Here is a 24383-nt window from a genome sequence, read left to right as displayed (position 1 = left end):
TCTAACTCTTCTTCCTGAACCATCCCTCTATTCCCCGTTACCAACTTTTTTTTAATGCATGAACTTTGCATCCCGCATGAATGAGCCCAGGGTTTCCCCTGTGTCTATGCAGGTTTTACCTGGGCCAAACTTATCTAGTTTTTAGTCTAGAGTTAAGAAGTGAGGGGAGTTAGTCACGGCGCCAATCGCTGCCACAGCTGGCCAATCCCCTCCTAGCACACGATGCAATCTAGCCCTCCTGCATGGCTTAAACCCTGCATGATTAGAGCGTATACGCTTCGGCCAGAGAACGCACTTGGGAGTCTTCCCTACCTAGACCCCTCCCAAATACTCTTAGTTTTAAACGTAGGATAGGAAAAATAATTTAAAAAAAATCAAAGTCGTTCAGTTGTGATCGCCCTTGAATATGACTGCAAAAAAGATATGCCGTGGTTAGTAAAATTATGATTCATTAGAAGTTAATCCTTCCAGTTTCATTGAAATGAATGCTGTAAATGTATTATTGTAGATGCTTGGTTTTACTGGGGCTGTAATGCTCCACTTGCGGCGCGCTGTGACGAAACAGGCGACGGAAACGTTTGCATGCACGCTAAGCACAGGCTGTTTGTTGGTTGTGACCCTGGCAGCCGCTCGCAGCGACCCGGGGGCAGGACAGCACCGGATCAGTATACTTGCTTGGACATGCGCCTCCAAGTTTGCACTGTTTGTTATGGGAAAAGTTCATAAATGCAAAAAAAAAAAAAAAGAATCCCCCAAAAAAAAGAGCCTAAATCAACTGATGTCAAACAGATAAACCCAACGATGAACCTAAACAGGTATTGTGGACAACACGACGACGACAGCACAGACGAACACATTCAGACTTAAATATCAGACAGCACGAGAATTCCTGTCTGTTTGTGCCTGATGACGAGAACAGATGCCAGTTTCACGACACGTCGCAACTGTGTTGTCATATTTTCTGCGTTGTCCAGGTTTTGTTGTCTGTCTGCATTCACTGTTATTGTTGAAACTTTCTCGTAGTTTGTAGCCCACTGTGTTCGTCTGTGCTATTATTTTTTTTCGTGAATAAATCCCTTCCACGGAATTATTGTGCTGTCTGATATTTAAGTTTGAATGTGTTGTCCATAATACCTGTTTAGGTTCATCGTTGGGTTTATCTGTTTGACATCAGCTGTTTTCTGTGGTTTATTTTTCATTTTTATTTCTTATTATATAATATATAATATTGTTTTGAAATTATTAATTTTTTCCATGACAAACTGCAAAACTGCAACGGTGTATGTCAAAGAAATTGTAATAAATCAAAATTTCCCATTGCATGAATCATTTAAAGAACGAAATACCGGGTTAGTTTCGAACTAGATGGTGGCATGTGCAGAACTAATGATCAACTCTGATTGTTGGAAAAATAATTAGGCTAGTTTCGAAAAAGTTTCTTTTAGGTGCCGTGGAGTCACGTCCCAGAATATCCATTCACATATTAGTAAGCTACACGTTACCAAATTCATTTTGGATTTTTAAAATCAAACTATAACTTAATTATTTTTTTACGATTTATCCTGCTGGTTTCATTTCATTTTGGAATACGTATTAAAAAAATTGTTAAACAATTCTATTTGAAAATGTCAACTTTTTATTTTATTTTTCTACGTTTACGAGCTAAATTCTCTGAGAAAGTAGTGGCGTTAATGAGGTTAGGTTTTGTTAGGCACGAGATTTTAAAGACCTATATATTAGTTTTATTACTTTAATTAAAGTATGTTAAGATTGAGTTGTTTGAAATAGTATTCTTAATTTTATTCGATATTGTCAGAGTGCTCAGAGAAAAATGAAACGTGAATTATGCAATACCATTAGTCTCATCCGTTCCGATCGAATTAAATACCGCTGTGTTGACCTTGAAATAAACTGTCTCTTTCATGCATGCGTCTTTTCATGCTTTTGTTTGTGTATCGATCCCACCAATTCACACTCGTCACAGTGACGGCCGCGCTAAGGTCGGACTGAAAAATACCAATTCTCGGAAATTCATTTGCAGGTTGTGCCGTCCATTTTAACGCTGAAGCGACTTTCTTTCTTGAAAATAAAAGTTTTGTTTGGAAAGTTTTCTCGCCTTTTAGTCGTCTTTTTACATCTACGGGAAAGCGTTAGTTACATTAAAATTCACTTAACCATTCGTATTAAATGTTTCTAATAATATTTGGAATTATTTTGAAGTCTATAAAATATAGCTATGAGTAAACATTTTAACCAGTGACTAGTATAGTTGCACCCAGCCACAATTTGTACAGTATTTACTATTGCAGAATGATATTTTTTTAAAAGTTAATTGGAAAACTCATATTCATATTAGTTTTGACATTTTTTAAAGCTTAAATTTATAATATGAAAAAATGAAAATAGCAATAAAACATAGGTACGTCTACTGTCTCCTGCAACCAACATTTTCTCTATCGAAGTAGATATGAATGTCAGCAATACTTTCGTAATTATTAATTTGTAAAATATTTTGTACCTCCAGCTTTAGTCGCTGGAGCAAAGCGAGCGGCGAGTTAGCAAGTCAATGTGATTGCAATGAGGGAGTTTGTCGTGACTAATGGATTCGTACGTGAGTGGCTAGAAACCTCGGCCTGTGTAATCGTCGCTGTACGGGCACGCTGGCGAGTCAAGGTCATCTGTGGGTTGCAAGTGATATCGTGCGCAGAACGATGCGCAATTGATCGAGGCAACATCCCTTAAGCTCATACTACCTCGTTTTTGAAATTTTCGGAATTTGTACGCAAATTTAATAATGGTAGTTATTAAGTTATCGCCTTTCTGTAACGGCTTTTATGGACAGTCCTGACGATTAACAGTATATGCTAAATTATGATGTACTGACATGGTTGTTATATCGTTTTATGTACAATTGTTTCTAACTTTCCATTGTATTAGTGAATTTTTATTGTTGAACTAATGCCCGGAATGCGTATCAATCCCTCATTAAATTACTTTTTTGTAATTTGATTGAATTGGTACACATATACAAAGCATCTCTTCCTCTCTATAATTGTCTATCCCTCCATCTATCTCTCTATGTATATCTATACCTATCTATCTCTATATACATATATCTCTATCTTGATCTCTATCTCTCTTTATCTCTCTATCTCTCGGTGTGTATGTATATATATATACACATACATACATATATACACACACCTCATTCCCTCTCTCTCCTCTATATGAAATACACACATTTGTTGAAACGATTCGCGCGCCAACTATTGTAAAATTGTTGTACTAAATCAGAAACCTTCGCTAGCATGCACATCAAAACTCACCAAAGTTTCATTGCGATTGGATGAATGGTATAGGAATGAATACGGGACATACAAAAAAAAACATTCATTTTTATATGTTTAGATTAAACTTTATACAGCTACGATTTGTTTTGCTATCCAATTGATAACCGGTTGACTTCAACCTCAGAACATACCCCGTTGCATAGATACCTCCATGGATATGACTGCGCGCCGCCATTATAATTCGGACCATAGAAAGAAGAACTGTCAGAAAATATTTACTGGATACGCCTCGCGCGCCATCTATTGTACGTTATCTCACCTAGACTTTAACCTTCCTCGGGTTTAAAAGGTCAATTGGGCAAAATTTCATAGTGGTCGGATAAACGATGCGTTAACAATGAAAAGGCGAAATATAATCAAGAATAATTAAATTATGCTTTAAGGATGCGTTTTATCGAAATCTCACATTGACAGTGATATTCCTCGTGTTTCAAAACTTCAAGTGTGCAAAGTTGCATCGCAATCGGGTGAATGGTTTAGGACAAGGGACAAATAAACCAACATAAACAAACTACGCATATGTCGACCGATTTTTACTTTCTTAACTTGGTTGATGTCTTTAAAAGCATGTTTAGTTGAAAATTATGTACCAGTTTGACAGATAATATTTATAAATTGTTAAATGATATTAGATAAATTTATGACTTTTCCCCATAAAGATATCGCCGTATATTTTGTAGGGTTTAAAAGCATTAAAATTATTATTTTAATCATTAAATTCTCCCCCCCCCCCCCCCTGAGTGTAGCTGGTAAGAAAATATGCTTCCATTGTGAATACGCTGATCCAAAATTTTTAAGTGATAATTGTTTTTATAAATATATTTTAATGCTTGTATAACTCGACCAGTATTTTACTGCCAATAAATACATTTTTTATCTTGTGATTCTGTGTTTTCTACATATATGGTTTGCTTTTGAAATTAATTAAATTTTTTATTAGTTCCTTCCGGACTTTTATTGTGGGTTAACAGATCAATACAAAGCGTTAAGTGTTAGCATTGCGTTGCTTGATTGAATGGTGGAAATAATTTCCTTAAAATGTTGCCGAAAAACTTAATGGTAAGTACGAGTACTTGAAGACGGTGCTGACTACTGCTGTTCGTGCTTCCGACCGGGGAGACTCGTCAGAGGAGTTTTCGCGGAGCGCAGCGAGAGTGCCTCTTTGTGCGGTGAATTGGCCGTTGTTTCGCTTGTCGGGCGGGAGACAGCGCGCCCCCAGGGACGCCCGCCTGACGTGTGGGGTGCGGACGTCTCCCCCCTCCTAGTTCCCCCGAGGAACACCGCGGAGGAGTCGGTCTCCCGCGCTCGGCCGGCCCCGCCGCCGCTCGGCCGGCCTCGCGTGTTTCCGCCGGCGCTCGGCCCCCGCGGAGGGGCGGGAGTGGTGGGAGGGGCCCCGGCCGCGGGAGGGGAGGGACCTGGAGCAGCGCCCGAGCCCTCGCGGTGGCTGAACGACTTGGAGCGGCCGCGCGACGCTGCCGGCGCCGAGGTAAGGCTCTTCACCTCACTCGGGGGAGTTTCCCAGGATAGCATGGATTTATTTTGAAACTGACAATTATTTTTGGGAGCATTTTTGGGGGCGCTTAATGCACGCGGGGCTGCTCCTCGCTAGCACGCAGTTCCGTGGCCGGGCCGGGTCGCGCGCCGTCGCGCCGTCTGCTGGGTTCTTTCCCTCCCCCTCGCCGCCGGAGAGAAAATAGTTTTGTGTTTGCGGATCGCATCTTTGTATCTTCGTCATGAGGAGCGCCGCTCAGTTGTGAGTTTTGCGACGCCATCATGCGCTTTTACTGTTCGCTTTCGCTTTTTTCCCCCCCTGCAAGCGGCCGACAACCCTCTGAATTAGGTAGCGCCGAAACTATAAAATTTGGCTCTAGCATTCAGGAGTTTCATTAATTACTTGCTTTTGTTTTTTAAACTGTGGATTAGTTTTTTTTACAGTAACTAGGATATTTGTGTGATTATTGTTTTAGGTCTTGCAGTTTACACCCTAAGAAATAAATATTTAGGATTTTTCACTAGGGCTTCGGAAAATGAGCTTATTTCAATGTGTGCTATTTTTTTGATCATTTTCTTTCGGTAAGTGCTTGAATGGAAATGGCTATAAATTTTTTGAGTCGAGCTAGGGTAACTATCACACACATAGCTGACGTAACGTGCCAAGTACTACGCTGTTGTACCATGCTCGCTTCGTGTGCAGAGGACGCGATACTGCCTGTGTTTGCTTTGACGTGAAGCGCTGCCCTGTATTGTTCGTTTCTTGACCTGACCTCTCGACAAAGATGCGATCTTTGAAAGTTTTTCTTTTGAGAAAAGAAAGCGTGCGCGCCGCAGGTTGGTTTTGAATGAGTCACAGATTGAATTTTAACAAAAGGCTTAATGCGTACATTTTTTTCCGGTGACTTATTTTACTATAGTTGTTTACGGTTTGTTGGTAACCTGACAAGTCATGTCTCAGTCTGAACGTTTTAGTGCTTTCATATTTTTTGTATTGCATGTATTTCGATTTTTATCAACAATTATATTTTTATAAATCTGGGTTAATTCTGGGTAAATTTCGTCGTTATTAATAACATGATGTGTGCAGGTCTGTCTAACACTCTTCTTAACCCTTCTTGTGTAATGAGCGTCGTAGGTTCATATCTACTTGCCAAGAACTGTGAGAAACTTGTTTATAGATTCGTACTAAGTGAGCTCTGAACGTATAAGTGTTTGGTTACTGAGTATATTACTGATATTTCGCATTTTGGCCTGAGAGCAGGCTTAGGGAACTCGCAGTTATCTTCCACGCTAGGCGGTTGCCTATCTCGTGGCATGGTTTGAGCGCGCTGCATGCTGCATCATTGACTTGAGTTTGCTGTTATTTGGGAAGCATTATTGTTGTATGAAACACTCGAGTTATTCTTAAATAACACTACAACTTAGTAGTTGGTATTTTTATAACATTTGTTTAGAGATTATGTTGAATAATAAATGTAGGACACGCTTTATTGAGCATGCAGTTTGCGTTTTAAGAAGTCGTTGCGTACACGAGCGTACGGGGAAATTGTTAAGGGGTAGTACCACTTTCCCCACTATTTTGCTGTCAGTTTCTTTCCTTTTGTTGGTGGGAATCATAGATTATACAGGAATTTTGAGGGAGGGGGGTATATATCAAACCCCCCCCCCTCCCCACCCCCAATCCGCCCCTCTGTGTACGCCCTTGTTTCGTGTGACTTTACCTGTAAAGTTAAGTTACTCAAGAAAAAGAAAACGTTTAGTATAGTGGCTAAAGCACAACATTTATATTTTTTTCTTAAGTTATTTATTTTAACGTTACAAGGGCTATTTGGAAACTGATATTATGGACTTACTGTAAATGCAACTATATATATCTCTTGATAAAGACTTCAAACCCTAGTCGTTCAAATGCGGAAATAATAGTCACATATGGCGTCTAAAATGTTTAATTTTATTTTGGTTTTTATGTTTGCTTAATTTAACTAGAAACGTTTCTTAAATCAGTATCGCTTGGTGTCGAGTTATTTGTGGTTTTGCGTACATTAGTATTAGATGAGCAGTGAAACCACTTTGTTTTTATTAGTTATATTTACACCTCTTAAAGATATATATTATTTTATCATCAAACGTACACTGAGATATTGAGAAAATAAAGCTGTCATTATTTTTACACCCAGGAAATAATACGCCTGTGTCACTTGAAAACTATCTTTTATTTAATGTTAACATTAATTCCTATATTCGTTCGTTTTGTAAATAGCGTATTTCAAGTATAATTATTAAAAGTTTCTAAATTTTTAATATTTTGGATGCAATATTAGTTTGCGTCAGTTTACACAAGTCATTCGTTTGGTGGTTCAAGGGTTAGAACTTTTGGATCACTTTTTTTACGTGTAGTGGAGAGACTTTACCTATATAAATAACTTTACTTTTTTTGAAAGCTAATGCACTAAACTAAAGACTGTGTTGTCTCTACAACTCGACAACAGTTTTGGAGGCCACGGTGGTTGATTGCTCAGATCACTCGCCTCCCACCAAGGAGATCCGGGTTCGATTCCCGACGTTTTCGCACTAGGAAACGTGGCGGACGTTTGTCGTGAGCAGATGGGTTTTTTCAAGGTACTCCCGTTTCCTCCGCCCGTTCATTTCGCCAGTATCCGTTAATTTCATCGTTTCTACTTTCTCATACTCAATGTTTTGGTAGAAGTACAACATTTATTGAGATGCATTTGCAGTATTTGTTTACGAATTTTTTTTTTGGGTAGCTATTCAATGTAGTTACCGGATGTGTGAGCGGAAAACTAATATTTCTCGCTCATACTAATCTTTATGTTTAGGCACACGCTGCACTTTCTGGGAAAGATTGCACGTAGAGCAAAATATATCGTAGTGCTCCCGCTCTTGTTACCACAACCGCGCTGTTTCTTCGTAACATTAATTATTTAACGCTATGCTACACGTGAAGTCGCGCGTGTTTGGTGCTGGCCTGCAGTTCCCTTGCTTAATGCCGCCCAGCGAGATTTCCGAAAGCTTGTTAACGAACACAAGTTTAAAAATGACTTTTGATTACGGCAAATACTCTTAACCAGTCTTTTTTAAAATCGTTTCCATAAACCTTAAAATTCGATAAAGGTGCAATAAGACTCGTGGAGCAAGGCGTGACGCACGATCGCTTGGCTCGTATCATAACCACCAAGTAGATATAATCAAGTGATTCAGGTCTCTCTGAAACATTGGTGGTCCCGTCGCCTTAAGCTGCAGTGTGGGGCACTGCTTAACTTTGCTAAAAGTAAAAATTAAATTCTTGCGATTAAAATATAAACTACACTGAGAGAAAGGATGGTTTGCCTCAACAAAATATTTATTCGTATATGGCGAAATAAATATAATTTGTTAATTCGAACAAATATTTTGTAGTAGGAAAGATTCTGTTGACCCAACAAAATGTTATTTTCAACTAAACTGTATATTTGGTTAGGTGTAACAAATTATTTTTGTTACTTACCGAGTTTGGTTAAGCTAACAAAATATTTTGTTACAGCAAGTAAATATTTGTTTCGCCAAATACAAACAAATATTTGTTTGATTCAAACAAATCTTTTTCTCTGTGTAAAAGTTAACATACTAAAATATTTAATATTAATTAAAATATATAAATTGTACTAATATTTTTGAATAAGATGCTGAAATATTTTTAAAACCCATTATTGTTCTCTCGCTTAATCTTGCCACGGGCTTGATTCAGGATATCAGTATGCCGATACCGGGGAGCTGTGAAATTTTTTGTTGGAGACAAAAATATTACGATTTTACTAATTATTTCTGTAGAGTTATTTCATTTTTTTTTTAGTGTGACATCATTAGACGCAAGTTCACCGCCATATTAATAAATTTGTTTAATCGTGGACTACTCCCCTGTTCTGCCACCAGCCTTCTCGGTGTGCACTAAGGGAGGCTTGATTTAAATTACCCGTGGTTGGTTTTCCAGGGCAATGGAAGAATGTTTAAAGATCAGCGCGCGCGCATGCACGGTAGGCGTGGCCAGCGCAACATCGACCAACCAGTGGCTAAGTAGCCGTGCACAACGCGAGTCCCGTGAGGCATGGGCCGCGGTCGGGGCGAGCCGCGGTAATGGACGAGAATGTAACCTAAATATCTGTTTGGTAGGCCCCGCGAGAAGATAGCCATCGGTCGAGCTGATTTCCACGTAGGCATGGGCGAGGAATGCCCTTTCCTGTTGTCCGCGCGCGACCGCATAACGGAGCACCATCTACCGTGCCTACAAACACGTGACATGCTCGCTTGGCCAAATCAACATCGATGCGTGCCGAGAAAAAAAAAATCTCCGGTGGTAAACGGACATTCTTTTTTCAAGTAGATGTAACCATACCAACACAACTCAACATGTAAATGAAAACTGCTTTAAATCACATTGTTGATATGTAACATCTTAGCTCTCGGTGTATGGCGTTTGGTAGGAGTAATTTAGTGAATGGAACGGAAATGTGTAACCACGGTGCTGCCATCTGTGGTGGATGGTGCGAACCAAAGTTCGCAAAGCCAAAGGGAAACTTTATGGCGTTAACTGTTGAGTGGATTTTAATAAGATGAACAGTATTTCAATAAAATTATTTATCGAAAATCAGGCTCAAAACTGAGGTTTAGTATTTTTCCAAGTCATTTTCGCTTTTATTGGAGCCGTTTCATTGTATAGTTTAAAATTTCGGTCTGCTAATAAAATGATTCAATAGTCGATGTAGCTGCTCCGACAACGAATTCTAGCGGCGGGTGCGGAAACTACGTATGATTCGCGTCACAAAATGTAATTTTAAACATAATTTGCCAATATATTTATCTAGTTCGTCATTATTTTAAAGAATCCTACGTCAAATTTCGTGTCCGTGTGTCGTGTTATACGTGTAGGTGTTTATAACATGAGAACTCATGAATTTGCTCGTTACCGAGGTTAGTTATTACACATCTCTGGCGAATACCGAAAGCCTCGATCACATGTTTTTTTTTTCATGTTATTATTTTCGAATTTCATCAAAAGAAAAATACATCTAGAAACACCAAAATTAATTAAACAAGTTGTTCCAACCTGGAAAATACCTTAATTCCCCAAACTTTCACTTCGTACATGTATACAAAAAAATCTTGTTTTGCTTACACAGTAATGTTTATCATGGCACTTACAATAGAGTGAATATATAGATTCATATATATATATATATATTTGTATTTACTCAGTGGGAAGGACATTTCATAAAATTGTCTAGCCAGGAGAGAGGTGTGGACATTAGGAATACTGCACGTTTGTTTCCCATTAAAAAAACTTATAAGTTTGAAAACACATAATCACAATTATTAAAAAAAATAAATTGCATTTTGCCTCGATTCAAAAGATCTCTTTTCTTTAATTTGTCTTCAAATTTTGTGTTGACCGAATGGTTCAAGGAAAGTAAAGGTTTTTTCGAGAGTCAATGAAAACCCAACGTTTTTGGCTAGTAGCGTATCTTAGTTTTTGGAACTTGAACTCTGTGTTCATTTGCCAATTATTTCGCAGTGGTAACTGTGCATATGCTATTTGTTTCTAAGTAATGAAAAAAAAAAGATCAACATGACATGTCAGACTGAACCGTAAGTCTACTTTGAGGTAAGGAAAATAAACGCGTGTCCATGAACCTTTTTAAATGATTAATGTATTAATTAGTGCCCAATTATATCGTGTTTTTTATTGGTACAAAATATAATAACTGTCGTAATAAATATAAGGAAATGTTAATTCACAGTAGCATGTGATCTACGCCTGAACATGACATCAACTACACGTTAGTGTGAATGTTTTGTTTCACAGCAAGAGTAGTACTCGACGGGAGTGAAAAGAAGTGTTTAAATATGGCTTCAAAAAGATGTTCATTTGAACTAGAACGTACATGTAAACGACGTGTACAGTAAGCAATACATGATGTCCACGTCACTCTTAATTGTGAGACACGGCAGAAGAATGATCATTGGGCGGATTGAAGAAGTATTTATAGGTTTAGTTGTAGGCTCTGTACTTAAAAAGCTTCCGGCGGCGGGACCCCAAGATTATATTGGGTTGCGAACCACTTGGTGGTACCAACTCGTTACTCACTCATGAATTTGAGTCATGACGAGTTGTGACGCGTGACGCGTTAGTGATCAAAGCTAATGTAGACTATTCGAATTAGATGAGGCATTTTTGTCAAGTGCTGCAAGGAACATTTACTCTTCGACAACTTAAAATTTTTTTCGCCATATGTTTCTGAGTGGTTGTTTTGTTTATTTCGTAATAATATTCAGTTTCGGAAGTTTGAATGTTGCTTGCGGTACGTATCGAAATGTGCGACCTAGTGTTGAACCGAGCGCGTCTGAGGCGCTGAGGTGACGACGCTTGACGCGCGCCACCTGGTGTCCACTCGGAGGACCGCTCGCCCGACTCCACCGTCACACCGTCACACCGTCACGCCGTCACGCCGTCACACCGTCACACCGTCACGCCGTCACGTCGTCACGCCGTCACACCGTCACGCCGTCACACCGTCACGCCGTCACACCGTCACGCCGTCACGCCGTCACGCCGTCACGCCGTCACACCTTCACGCCGTCACGCCGTCGGACCGTCACACCGTCACACCGTCACACCGTCACACCGTCGGACCGCTCAGCGGGGGACCAGGGGGAGGCCGTCTCAGCTCGCCGTGGCGTGTCGGCGCAGCCTTGGCCTCGTGAGGTCCCTCATCGATTCGCGAGTCGGAACTGAGGCGTGGGCGGGTGTCGTGCTCGCCTGGCGTTTTTCAGGGTCGCCTTCAATACACCTAATTCAACCCCCTCTTCCCCTCCCCAAACACGCACACTTTCTCGACTACAGCGTTGTTCTTTATCGTCTCATGTCATCAGTGGCGGATCTACAAGCTCGTGGGAAAGCGAGCGAGAAGGGGGGTGGGGAGGAGGTCATATTCATTAAGTAAACCTTTTTTTTCCCCATCAGAAAATGTCATTTTATCGAATGTAAGTTGAGATCAGAAAGGTATTAGAGGCTTCTTCCAGTCACTCAAAGGTCAGACTTATTCCAATCACTCAAAGGTCCTCCTTGTCAGAGTTGACTTCAGTTTCAATGCACCAGGGGTCTCTTGGTGGTTTTGTGGTTAAACACACACACACACACACACACCTATACGTGTTTAGGGCCCTATTCGAGGACCCCATTTGTTACCCTTAAATAGAGGACCTGAATACACAAACACTAACATAGCTTCCGAGGACAATTACTTTAGCAAGCATATCAGAGGACCTGTCAGACTGAGGACCTTTACACAAGGTGTGTCTGGTGCTTTATCCGAGGACTGTAAAGTTTTACAGTTAACTGCAGGACTAGCAAAATCAGTATACATGTTTCAACAAGACAGGGTTCCTGGTAGTCGTGTAGTCGAACCAGTGGTCCTTGCTTAGGTGATACGGAGTCGATTCTCGGGGTTCTTCCGTTCTCTTCCCTCGATAATCCCGCTGCTGCTCCATTTACATTTGACTTCGCTTCATCGTTACTAAATAACTTACCTATATTTTATAATTTCCGTAAAAGTTTTTTTGTTGATAAAAACAACTCATCCGAATTTGTGTAAACATACAAAAACACATATATATTATAACTGAATTACAACATATATTTCGTTCCAATAACTTCATTTATTTAAATGATATTCACGAAAAAGTTGTTATGGTAATTAATTTTTCTATTAATTGATTTTTTTAACTATGTATTACAACTCAATATTTGTAAGAGAACCCGTAGAACACAGTTTTTCAGTTCTATATGTTCCAATTCCGATATTAAAAAAATGTTTTATTTGAAGACATCAATTCTGCTGGTATTTAACGAAGGTAAAACTAGTGATTTAAGAACAAAAAGTAAGACCTATATCCTACTTATCGTATTAAAGGAAAAATTTAATTTTCATACATATTAACATAGAAATCTCAACATATAAACTAATTAAAAAAAAATTCTCAACAAAATGTTTAAACAACAGTGATATCAATAATAAGAGTGATACAATTAGAAAAATGTATTCAGTTACATTTTATTACAATTTATAAAATAAAAATATAATAAGTTTTTGGTAAGAGAATAAATACTTTCCGAAATTCTTGTCCATTACGATTGTTATTAGTTTCACGAAGAAACTGAATTACGAAATTAAATAAGAACTATATCATACGAAAAACAATGGACATAAAATTGTTTAGAATGATGTTTCATGTTTAATATGAGGACCGCATGGTTATATTTACACACCAGTTTAAATTCAATTCTTAACCGAAGACAGTGTATTGCACCAATCAATCTAAGGACTTTTACACAGTTTGATATATACTATTCCATATTTAATAAGAGGACCGCTTGGTCATTTACACATCAGTTTAAGCTCAATATTTAAACGATGACTGTGTATTGTACCACTCAATCTAAGGACTTTAACACAGTTGGATATATTGTTCCATGTTTAATAAGATGACCCCATGGTCATTTACACACCAGTTTAAAATCAATACTTAACCGAGGACTGTGTATTGTACCACTCAATCTAAGGACCTTTACACAGTTTTATATGTTTTCCATGTTAAATAAGAGGACATCATGGTTTTATTTACACGCCAGTTTAAACTAAATACTTAACTGAGGACTGTGTATTGTACCACTCAATCTAAGGACCTTTACACAGTTTCCAGGGTGGAGAATATACCACCCTGTTGTTTTTGTGTTTCTGGCGCCACTTCCCCCCACCCCCATCCACACCGCTATGCCCGCTCCCCAACATGCTCCATCGCAACTTGCAATTCGTGGAAACGTGCGACTCTACACAAAATCAGCTCAACACGTGTGTCTTCTCCAGTGCTGACAACTTCTTCGTCGCTCAGTGGCGGATCCAGCTTCAAGTTTAGGGAGGGACCGATGACCTAATACCTCCTACTTTAATTGTGCGTCCGAAAATTTCGAAAACTAACAGCTTCTCAAGAGGCTATTTGAACACATGTATGACGTCACGTAAACTAAACAAGTATCACAAAAAATTAAAAAGTATTAAATTAAAATATTGAACCAAATTCTAAAGGTAAGATGCGGCAGGGAGCCTTTTATATTTTTTCACACTTCAGTTTTCCCATAGTTTTTTTTTCTTTCAATGTGAAGTAGAGGAAAATCATAAAACGTTACCTGGTCCTAATCATCACAGTGAACCGATATTTATTTCCAAACCTGGCCTTCCAACGTGCGCCAACGTACCACAAAAACTCATACAGTCCCCTAAACTTTGTATTTTGAAATACCTAGATTCCTAATCTACCAATTTCTAAAAATACCAAATAAATATTAGAATAAAATGTACTTATAAACAAAGTCTTCATCATCAGCTTACATAAATTAATTTTTTACATGTCAGATTTTTATAATAATCACATACCAAATTGTATTTTTGTCGCCATAATTTTATTAGTTTAGAAATTTCTCTTGCTTCAAAAGGTTGAACCTTTTTTTTTTTTTTAAATTGAGAATGTTATGTTTTTTGTGCATTTTCCATTTGCATCTCCTAAATGAAAAAAATTATAGTTTCCTTTTTTAAAATTTATTCCATTGTATAATCTATTCTCCTACAAAATACTAACAAATCACAGACAATACTTTAAAGGTTCTGTCATCATGTAGATGAAAAGAGACAAAGATAGATACGTCAATTTCTTCAATACCAACTGGAGACTGTTCAGTCTTGAAAAGAAAGACGTATGCTCATATGTTTAAAGACAGAGAACACTTATGAAACTGATTATACGGTAGAAAATTTTTGTATTTATACATATTTAATGCACGTATGTATATCTGTACAGTAAGTTTAGGCTAAGGTTATTCTTCGAATAACTTTTGTTTCTGCTTTGATCGAAAACTTTTGAGGACGAGATACATTCCGGTAATGGTATTTATGTTTTTATAGTACTTCATGAAAGTTGTTTAATTCTATGTGAGTGAAATGTACAAATTAAATATACGAAACATATAAAGAATATCAACTTGAAAGTGTTAAAAATAATAATAAAGTTTTATAAAAAAACTATGTGATTATCACTATTTGTGGCCTTATGTGTTCTTATTTTATTAGCATGCCACTGTTTTAAATAAGTAATGAAGATGGTGTCGGTGAACGTTAGTTTAAATGTTTTGCATAGCATATCAGGATATATGCAAGGAGGTTGGGCAAAGGGGCATTAGTTCAGGTGACTTGTCAAATTGTGTGGGTTGGGGAGAAGTGGGTGGAACTTTGTGTATAAATGTTGTTTATTTATTTATACACAAATAAAAAAATATATTTTATATTGCATTACAACAAAAGATAGCGTACAAATCGGGTAAACTTTCGGCACCGGAATAGTTAAATAAAAAACACATGCCGATCCTAAATACCGAAATATGATGTAAATATTGGTAAATTACGTATTTTGTGATGTCATTTCTGTAATAATATTTACATGAAGCGCTCAGTTTATCAGTGAAAACCGCCTACCACAAACAAATTTTAAGTTCTTACTTCCAAGAACCGTTAATGAAAGTAGCATTTTTCGTGGCTAGTCAGGAAAAATGTATATCAGGTGAGACATAATATACCTAGTTTCCTTGAAACGTGTTTATGTCTACTCGAAGCGTTGAAACCGTAAACATTTCAAGCGTTGGAGTAGGACGAGGGAAGGGGGAAGGTGGGTGGAAGAGAGGGAGGGAGGGAGGGAGGAAGGAAGGAAGGCAGGCAGGGAGGTAATGAGGTAATCTCAACCCATTCTTAACCAAGTGCAACGTTGCCAAATTAGCGCAGTAGCTGTGTGTGGGATAGCTCACTTGAATTTTTCCAACGTTGCCTGAAACTGGTATCAATATACACGCCAACAAAATAAGAGATATATTGTATGTGAGCTTGGAAAGTAAGAGAAATTAGAAAGGGAAAAAAGATTAACTGTTACTAAAATACTATGTACTCGCAATGATAATTAACTTTTTTCCCCTTGTTTTAATACATCTATAATGATGAGGTGGAAAGAACATGACATACGACGTGTGAAAACATGATAGCGATAAATAAATAATATGTTTGTTCGTATTTATTTATTCATAAAGAAACACAAATCTACGCATTAAAATCAAAAATGTTTTTTTTCAAACACTTTTGTATTTATTTACTTACCCAGGTACCGAAATGTATGACTCTTGAGTTAAGCTCAACAAATATAAAATAAACTACCTTGAAAACCCCAACTTGTAAAAGTGTTAATTCACAACTCAAATAGTTAGGGTTTCTATTTTCGCGACAGAATGGTCAGTTCTTAAAACCAGCATTTATTTATAGTCACAGAAAATGGCATCGAATAAAGAAAATCTGAAATTAGAACTGGAATAGGATATTTTTCATAGTACAGGTAACTAGAGATGATATTTTATTATATTTTTGATATATGTTTACAGAAATGACTTAACAGCTGTCTGTAAAAGTGCATAAAATTTAATTGCGATACCCACCTTTTGTAATTATCGTTTTTTAAACAGCATGTTAAAGACTTAAGTAGATAATATAATGTACCAATGTAAGAACGCAATGAGAAATAGGTCACACAAAATTTATACCTACGCGTGAGATAAAAATGTATAAGGCCGTAGTTTCATTTTTGACTGAAGTCAATCGATAGTTAACTTAACAAAACTAGTTTTCCGTCTGCTTTAAAATAAATGTGTTGTTTTCTTATTATAAGCTTATCTCATTCCTATTTTTTATGACCTGAAGATTGAAAAACATTTGTTTAGATAAAAGTCAACTTGTTACTGGTTGTAAGGTTCACACGCTGTGAAAAATTCTGTTTGACGTTTTGACCAAGTCATGATTAAAAATAATCTACTAATAATCGTATACAAAAATTTTCCAGTAACAATAACATAATAAGTCTAAATAATAAATAAATTCTGATCAGATAGTTTACTTAGATTTGAAACTAGGACTAAATTATCATATAATAATAAAAATATTTTAGTTACAGCTGCGGAATAACACTACCATTGTAAAATGAAAAAAAAATATGCTAAGCAATGGAGCCTTTTAATAGAATACATGTTTCATAATTTTGTTAAGTATATTCTTAAACTTCAAATACTACGAAAGGTCTATTGCATGACTAATCATTTAGCTTTTTCCAACCGTGTGTACACATAACACTACATACATAACACACATACGCACACTTCGTCCACAGTAACATGAATGGTATTGGAATTATTTCAATTTATTGTAACAGATTTTGGAAGTAATTTATAACACCAATAATATTATGTTCATTTTAGTTCAACCATTTTAAACTGCACAGTATGGATAGTTTACAATTTTCATTTGTTTATTTATTTTATATTGTTACGTAAAATAAATCATAAATAATATTAATTTTATTTACAAATTTAACTAAATATCTACATATAACGCGTGTGCTACGTAGTTTTGGTGACGGTTACTTATGAAGTTCATAAAAATCAGAGTCGCTAAAATTTTTAAATAGTTAAAAGTTCTTAAAATGTAACTTATATTATATTTTTTATTTCAAAGACTTTTTAGATGACTTGCAAACTTTCACATATATTACACAAAGATAAGAGCGTTTTCACGTGACACTGTAACAGCCTGGAGGGGAACCAAACGTGGAAAGGAAAATGTGATTTGTCACCTGCTGTCAGACATGGCGTGAGTAAATTTGCGAATTATGGTTAGCTGGTAAAATGTGCTCTATACAAAACACTGACTGGCGAATGCGATTAAAATTGAGTACATGCACAAAAACCTATGCGAATGACTTGCGCGTTTCACACTCTTAGTGTTTAATGTCGTGAAATTTATGTGAAAAAATTGAAAAAGAAAGTTTGATTTTTGTGCTTCAAAGATTACACACAATCCCTTACAAATTAATAGCTATAATTCATCCCAACCTATTTAAACAGAGGCATAATACAAAACCTCACTCTATTGACGAGGAATCCAACCCATGCCCAGGACGGATCTAGGGCTTTCCTTCAACGGGGTCAAAAATGTGTTTGCGCTTCCCACTCACAATGTATTACAGACCAACAGCAAAATTATTAATTTGCGTCCGTGTACATTATAGTCCTAGTATAAAATTAAAGTTAACATTCGTCTAACCCGTGTACTTGAATTTCATTTCACAGGTTTAAGTATAAAAAAATTTGGTTTGATGAAGCACGGACTGGATAAAAATTAGTAATTTTCCTAACTAACAAATGTGGTGAATGTAGCCGACGCTCGGTGGGTTTACTTGGGGCTCTCTCGTGTTTTATCACCCCTTGAGGAAAATATATTTTAAACAAATAATAACAATTTTGTCACTATTTATTACATACAGCAAGCACTACGCGGCTTTCACAAGGGACTTCCAGAAAAAAAAAAAATCTGTCGCTCTCATCCCCACCCTGCTTTTCCTCCCGCGGATCAAAACAACTGCATTCCATGGTGAACACACCACAGATTGCACAAGTCACTGGTGATGTTCTGGCTTGCGATGCTCGAGCCGATCCCCCAAGAGAGACTTCACTCCTCACAGCACCGAGTCGGCACACAAGTCACACAAGTGATTCAAAGCCCACTATCGCCAGGCTCAGGCTTACATGCTATATTAATTCTTTACCCCCCCCCCCCCCCCCGTAACATTTTTCATTTTCTCTCAATAAGTATTGGTCAATAGGTAGTACTGCTAATTGAATATTATATTTCTTTTGCGTGTGTTGTTCTGTCACAGATATGTCCAACTGATATTTATAAAGTGTAATATAACGGGCGTAAAATGTTGCGTAAATGTTAATTATTAGCAGTTTCGCAACTGTCTACGCTCATTTTGTTGTAGCAGAACTACAAATGCAAAAGAGTTCTAAAGATAAAATCTACAGAAATAGCCCTTATAGTAGAGAAATGTCGTAAAAATGAAGTCATCAACATATGCAGGCCGTGCTCGGCTTGGCTTCAAGGTCACAGGTTGTGGATTTAAGACGGGTCCTGTTTTTTTTATGAAATATAAGTTTATTGTGTTGGTTGGGGGAGGGGAGTGGAGAGGTTTGTAAGCTGTCACCAGCTTCCTACCCAGTAGCAAGATAGGCACACATAGTCTAGCCGTGGTTTTATAACGCTCCTGACTGTGCGACCGGCCGAACCAACAGCAATTAGATACGGCACGCGGCAGAAGCACCACGAACTCTTCGGCTGTGCACTTGATTTGCGCTGTAGGACGCAGCAAGCCTTGATCTTTACATTTAATGACCAATCCCCAGGTGCTTAGTCGGAGGAATTAGATTAGTTTTTCTGAGAGTCCGCCGGGATTCTACTCTAAATTAAAAATGACAAAAATCTCTACAGAAATTTGTAACATAAATTAACCTGCCATCTGTAATAAGAGACCAGCATTTAGTTATGAAGATACCTTTATGAATACGTCCTGTTGACAGCGACGAGTTTTGTTATGACTGCAGAATTTTTGAAATTAAACTTTATGCAGACAATAAACGCATTTATCCTTAATACTTGTCCAATAATTTGCAATAAACGATTTGTTCATCTCCAACTTAAAGGCGTATATAATACTTGGAAAGCACTAATAACCATCAGTTGTATATTTTTGGGTTATATTTTCGTGATAAACCTTCAGCCGAAGTTTGTTGTTTGAATTCTTACTCATACTGGATAGCATCAGTTCTTCTTCATTGCACTAACGGCACAGATATCCATGAACTTAAATCCTCTCTCTATTAATAGACGTAATTTTGTCAATGAAGCAAAATTTCCTTGAATACACCAGCAATAGTCTCTAAAAATAAAACACTTACATAGGTTGGTTACTAAATGAGATTTTCTCCATGGTATCTCGGCTTCCTACAGATAAAGAAGAATATTATAACAAAGTCATAAATTACAAATAAATAATAAAAATAATTAATATGGCTTAGGAAAATATTACCTATTATAGATAATATCAACACATGTAATAAATATTTTCTTTCGTTTCACAATCATAATCCTTGATTTATCTTCTCTTTGAAAATTTTATTTTTTACTTCCAAAATTTTCCTTGGCCCTGTATATGATTTTACTTATCTTTGTAAATGATCAAATCTATAGGGAACAGTCGGTTAAATTACTCGTTTCCTTCGTTTATGCGAAGTGGAAATGAGCAGAAATACCGGCCTTCCTAATTAAAATCACTGTGGTTAAGTAACAAAATGTACATTGTGTGTACCTATTTTAGTTAGAATCTGCTTTTTTAACAGTTTAACTATAAAAATGCGAGTAATTAAAAGCACGTTTTTAAATATTACTCTTAAAGTAAATAATTTTATGATAAGCGGGGGTGAATATGTCAACAGCACTTAACAGATCAATATAGTTGCTAAGTTATTTAAATGCACTGTATTTATTTCAGTAACATACTTATTTTTAGTACACGTTTTAGTCCAATTACTTATAGCGTGAGTGTAATAAATACTATTCATTATTACATCATTTTTTAGGGGCTAGTGTTAGAAACCAAAAGGTTATGCAAGTTTTGTTTCCAACAGTTAACCGTATTAACACGTCCGTATACCACAACATTCTCTAGTGAGAAGTTAAAAACATAAATTTCAACAACAAATATGTTTATTGGTTTAAATTTTTTAATGGCTTTTAAGTAGATAAGTTTATTACATTCTTTACGATTGGTATATTTCGTGTCCATTTGCAGGCTATAAACAAGAGCGATTATAATAACAAATAAGTAATTTATAGACAATATTCCATTATGATTTTATAAATTATAATTTTTTTCTAAACAACTATTATTTATAAATTAATTTAAAGAGAGGTAAATAATAATTTTAAATACATTCCTAAGAACTACAGCAGAAAATTTAAATGTGTAAGTGAAACACATTTCTCAAACATGCATGTTATTCGGAAAGTCTTGGTTTTGCACCACGCGCGCAACGCGTTAGAAGAAGACATAAGAGGATGACCTTGCGAAAGCGTTGGTAACCTTCCAGGAAGGAATTAGCAACGCAGCCTGCCTACGCCTCCTCTCCTGCTGAGACTGCGCCCAGACGCGTGCTGGAGCCTCGGGCCCTCAATGTCTCCATTAGAAATGTGCTTGCTGTGTTTATTCTGTGTTTTGACTGTTAAGTTGATTAAATGACTAGTCTGGAACCTATACTATTTTGAAATTCTTCATTTTTAAATATAAAATAAATATTTACGCCATTCCTCTACAAAGCTCTTGAAACTCTCAGTTTTTTTTAATCACAATGGTGATAACGGTGCGAAGATTTATTTTGCATATGGATACCTGTCCGGCAGCCGGTCTGGATTCGAATGATTCAACCATGCGACTTCGAAATCTTCTTAAGAGGATAGGAAAAGTAGCAACGTGCATTACTGACGAAAATATAAATACAAAAATAGAATTTGAGCGACCTCAAAGAATACAACGGGGTTTGTTATGTCGTCTAAAGATTTTCATTATGGTGACCTGAAGTACAGAGAATGTAAAAAAAAGACAATATTTAGTTTTAAAATTTTTAACTTTCTTCATAAAAAATGGGCTTTAAAATAAAATTACATGGAAAGAAAAAATTGATTGTAAAGTTATAAAAATCAGTTAAGTTAAACCTCTACAATAACCAAATAAAAGAAAGAAATTCATAACTATTTTCGTTTTCAATTTTTAAATTAATGTGAAAATAATTTAAAATTATTATTTTGTTAAAATGTTTAGTAATTATATTGCTTTTTCTTTTATGATTCCAATAATTTTACAGTTATGTTTATTTCATAGATTGTATTTTTTTCTAGGGTTTCACAAGCCATTATTTTATTTTAAAAAAAATCGACTAAAAATAACAATACACTCCATTATTTCAGGAAATCCAGGTCTCCATAATGAAAAGATCTAGTAGGCCAGATTATATATATAGATAGATAGGTAGATAGATACGATAGATAGATAGATAGATAGATAGATAGATAGATAGATAGATAGATAGATAGTTTCTCAAAGATGTTTTTGTTCAGTTCGCCATATCTTCCTTACAACTTCAAAATTAATGATTTAATAATGTAAATAGACAATTTACAAAAATTAATGTTTTGAATTAAATTATTATAAAAACATGTTTATAAAAGCCTTATTTTGGTCACAAGTCTACGCCATTTTTGAGATTGCCGTAGCTATATAAATAATCTTACATGCATGACAGCTGTTGAAGCAAATTAACCGAAGTAAGTTCCACATACTTTTATAACTTAATTTGTAACATAACTTATTTAATTTTTTCATTACTTATTTATATAGAGTTTGCAATGTTACTTTATATTTATCTAAACCCCAATAACACTGATATTCTGTCTGCTGTTAGGCTATATATTATTTCTCATAGGTGTTTCTTTGCCGTTACGCTAAATCTCCCATTGTACTTCATCAAAATGTATGATTTGCATTTACACAGCAACTTTGCTCATAGATTCCGCATTATACTCACAATTTATTATACAACTTTGTATTTCCAAATGATGAGGAATGTATTTCCAAATGATGAGGAAATAATTTCCAAGAAAAGTAGGCATAACAATGACCATTAATAAAACACAAGGTCAGACGCTTTAAAGGGCAGGTTTATATTTCCCAGAACCTCTTTACCACATGGTTTTTTCACGAGTTCGTATATTCAAAGGTAGGCCTATTTATGTTTGTATCAGGCACATACAGCCAAAAAGTAAACGATTATCACATTATAACTTCTAACATTGTTATTGAAGAAGATTTTAACTGTAAGAAGTGTAAAAATAAATATTCGATACGGCCAAAATCTGTTGGTACTATATTTTCAATACTTTGCATTAATAAATACTTGCATTTACATACTACCCCATTATTATATTACCATTCGATGTCTGATCAAGATAAAATGTTATATTCGCACGGGTAAGTTATTTGTTTTTATATTCTCGTCATTCATCCTTACAGCTCCCGCACACTAGGCGACTAACCACACAAATGACATGGTCTGCATCCACCTTCAAGTCGTAGCGACACGCCTGAGCCTGGCCGCCGCGGACAAGTGTGTGCTCTCTCAGTAGTTGCCACGCACTCTCAGGTCGCGGCGAACTGGCCACGGCAACTTGGCCGTCTAGTGCGGGAGCTGTTAAACATTATATTTTAGGATTGGCATCCATGTTTTCTGGACCCGGCCACAGGCTGAAAGCAGTGATGTTGTTATCCATGCGGTGTCATTATTGACAGTTGAAATAACCATAAAGCCATTAATTATTATCTCCTTTAAAGAGTTACTTTATGTGATTAAATACTACATATCTCAAAATAAATAAGCTACTTTAATACACGTGCTGTTCTGTTAAAACCAAAGTTAATACAATTGTTGATATCAATCACTTCACCACTTGATGCCGGGAACATAAAATGGGAACGTTTTAAAAACTGATCTCATCTAACTTACGTCAAGTACGTCACAAACCATCTCCCGAATGGTCTTTTGCTATAAAATACGTAAAGAGGCCGGCAAAAATGTGTTTAGTTCAAGTCGTACAAACGTTCATGGAAGTTACTTAGTTATATATTTGAGTTCATATTATGATACGCAAACACAAGTATCTATAGGTGTAATTTTGCAGAACTACACAGCGTTGTCTATGTCATTAACATTAAACTAGGTCAAAGTTATTCTGTTTATTTTACCAAGGCGTGAAAGTGAGAATTTCTCAAGAATATCTGAATAACTGTTTATTTATCCTTACATATACATTTATTATCTCAAAGGCGGCCATATTGTGTTTTCGCTACGTATGGCCACATGTGACACAACGCTAAGGCGGAAGAATACTTTGTGATCCTTACGGTGTTCCCGAGCCGTGATAAAACAGTCTGCGTTTGAACTTCACTGTGAGAAACGATAGCAACAATATTCACTGAAATATCATTTGCAAGTTTCATAAAAATTATAATTTGTCATCATTATAAAACTATTGCAAGTAGTGTTGTACGTTTTCTCGTAAAAATACATATTTGTAATCAAATTCCCATGAACGCAATGAAACACGCAGTAAAATATTTTCGGGGCGGTAAATTAATCTTAAGAAATATGTTGTTCAATAATAAATTTTTTCCCAAAAAATATATTTGTTTAATGAAACAACGTAGGTTACGTAAATTATTTTTATTTATTATCTAGGGATGAGCAGTATGATGGAGGAGGGGGGGGAGGAAGCAAATTGCCAGAAGTATTAAAAAACATTGGTTAAGTCAAAGCGTTCAGAAGCATAAAAAAAGACTTTATTTGATGCCCCTGACTTTTTACTTACTGACATCGCCGATAAAGTAAACGTGTATAGACGGTTGCAGTGAATGTCCGAAAATATTCGTGTATGGACTGCACTACACGAATCTGAAATAACA

General features: G+C 36.4%; 1 protein-coding gene across 12 annotated transcripts in view; it reads left to right on the top strand.

Moving 5' to 3' along the window:
• The window catches only part of LOC134530490 (myocyte-specific enhancer factor 2), a 141013-nt gene that overhangs the window by 59825 nt on the left and 56805 nt on the right, over positions 1-24383 (top strand). For 2 of the 12 annotated variants that reach the window (XM_063365351.1, XM_063365342.1), the window contains exon 1: positions 4769-4836. The exons of 7 other annotated variants lie outside the window; for them this stretch is intronic. The gene's annotated coding sequence lies outside the window, so the exon portion shown is untranslated. Of the gene's footprint in view, positions 1-4768; positions 4837-24383 lie in introns of those variants that run through there. 3 more of the 12 variants (XM_063365348.1, XM_063365357.1, XM_063365354.1) reach the window with 3 other exon arrangements.

This window comes from Bacillus rossius, chromosome 3, assembly GCF_032445375.1.
Source record: "Bacillus rossius redtenbacheri isolate Brsri chromosome 3, Brsri_v3, whole genome shotgun sequence".
NCBI classification, from domain to species: domain Eukaryota; kingdom Metazoa; phylum Arthropoda; class Insecta; order Phasmatodea; family Bacillidae; genus Bacillus; species Bacillus rossius.
Note: the sequence above shows the minus strand (reverse complement) of the source record. Positions and strands in the feature narration are given on the sequence as shown.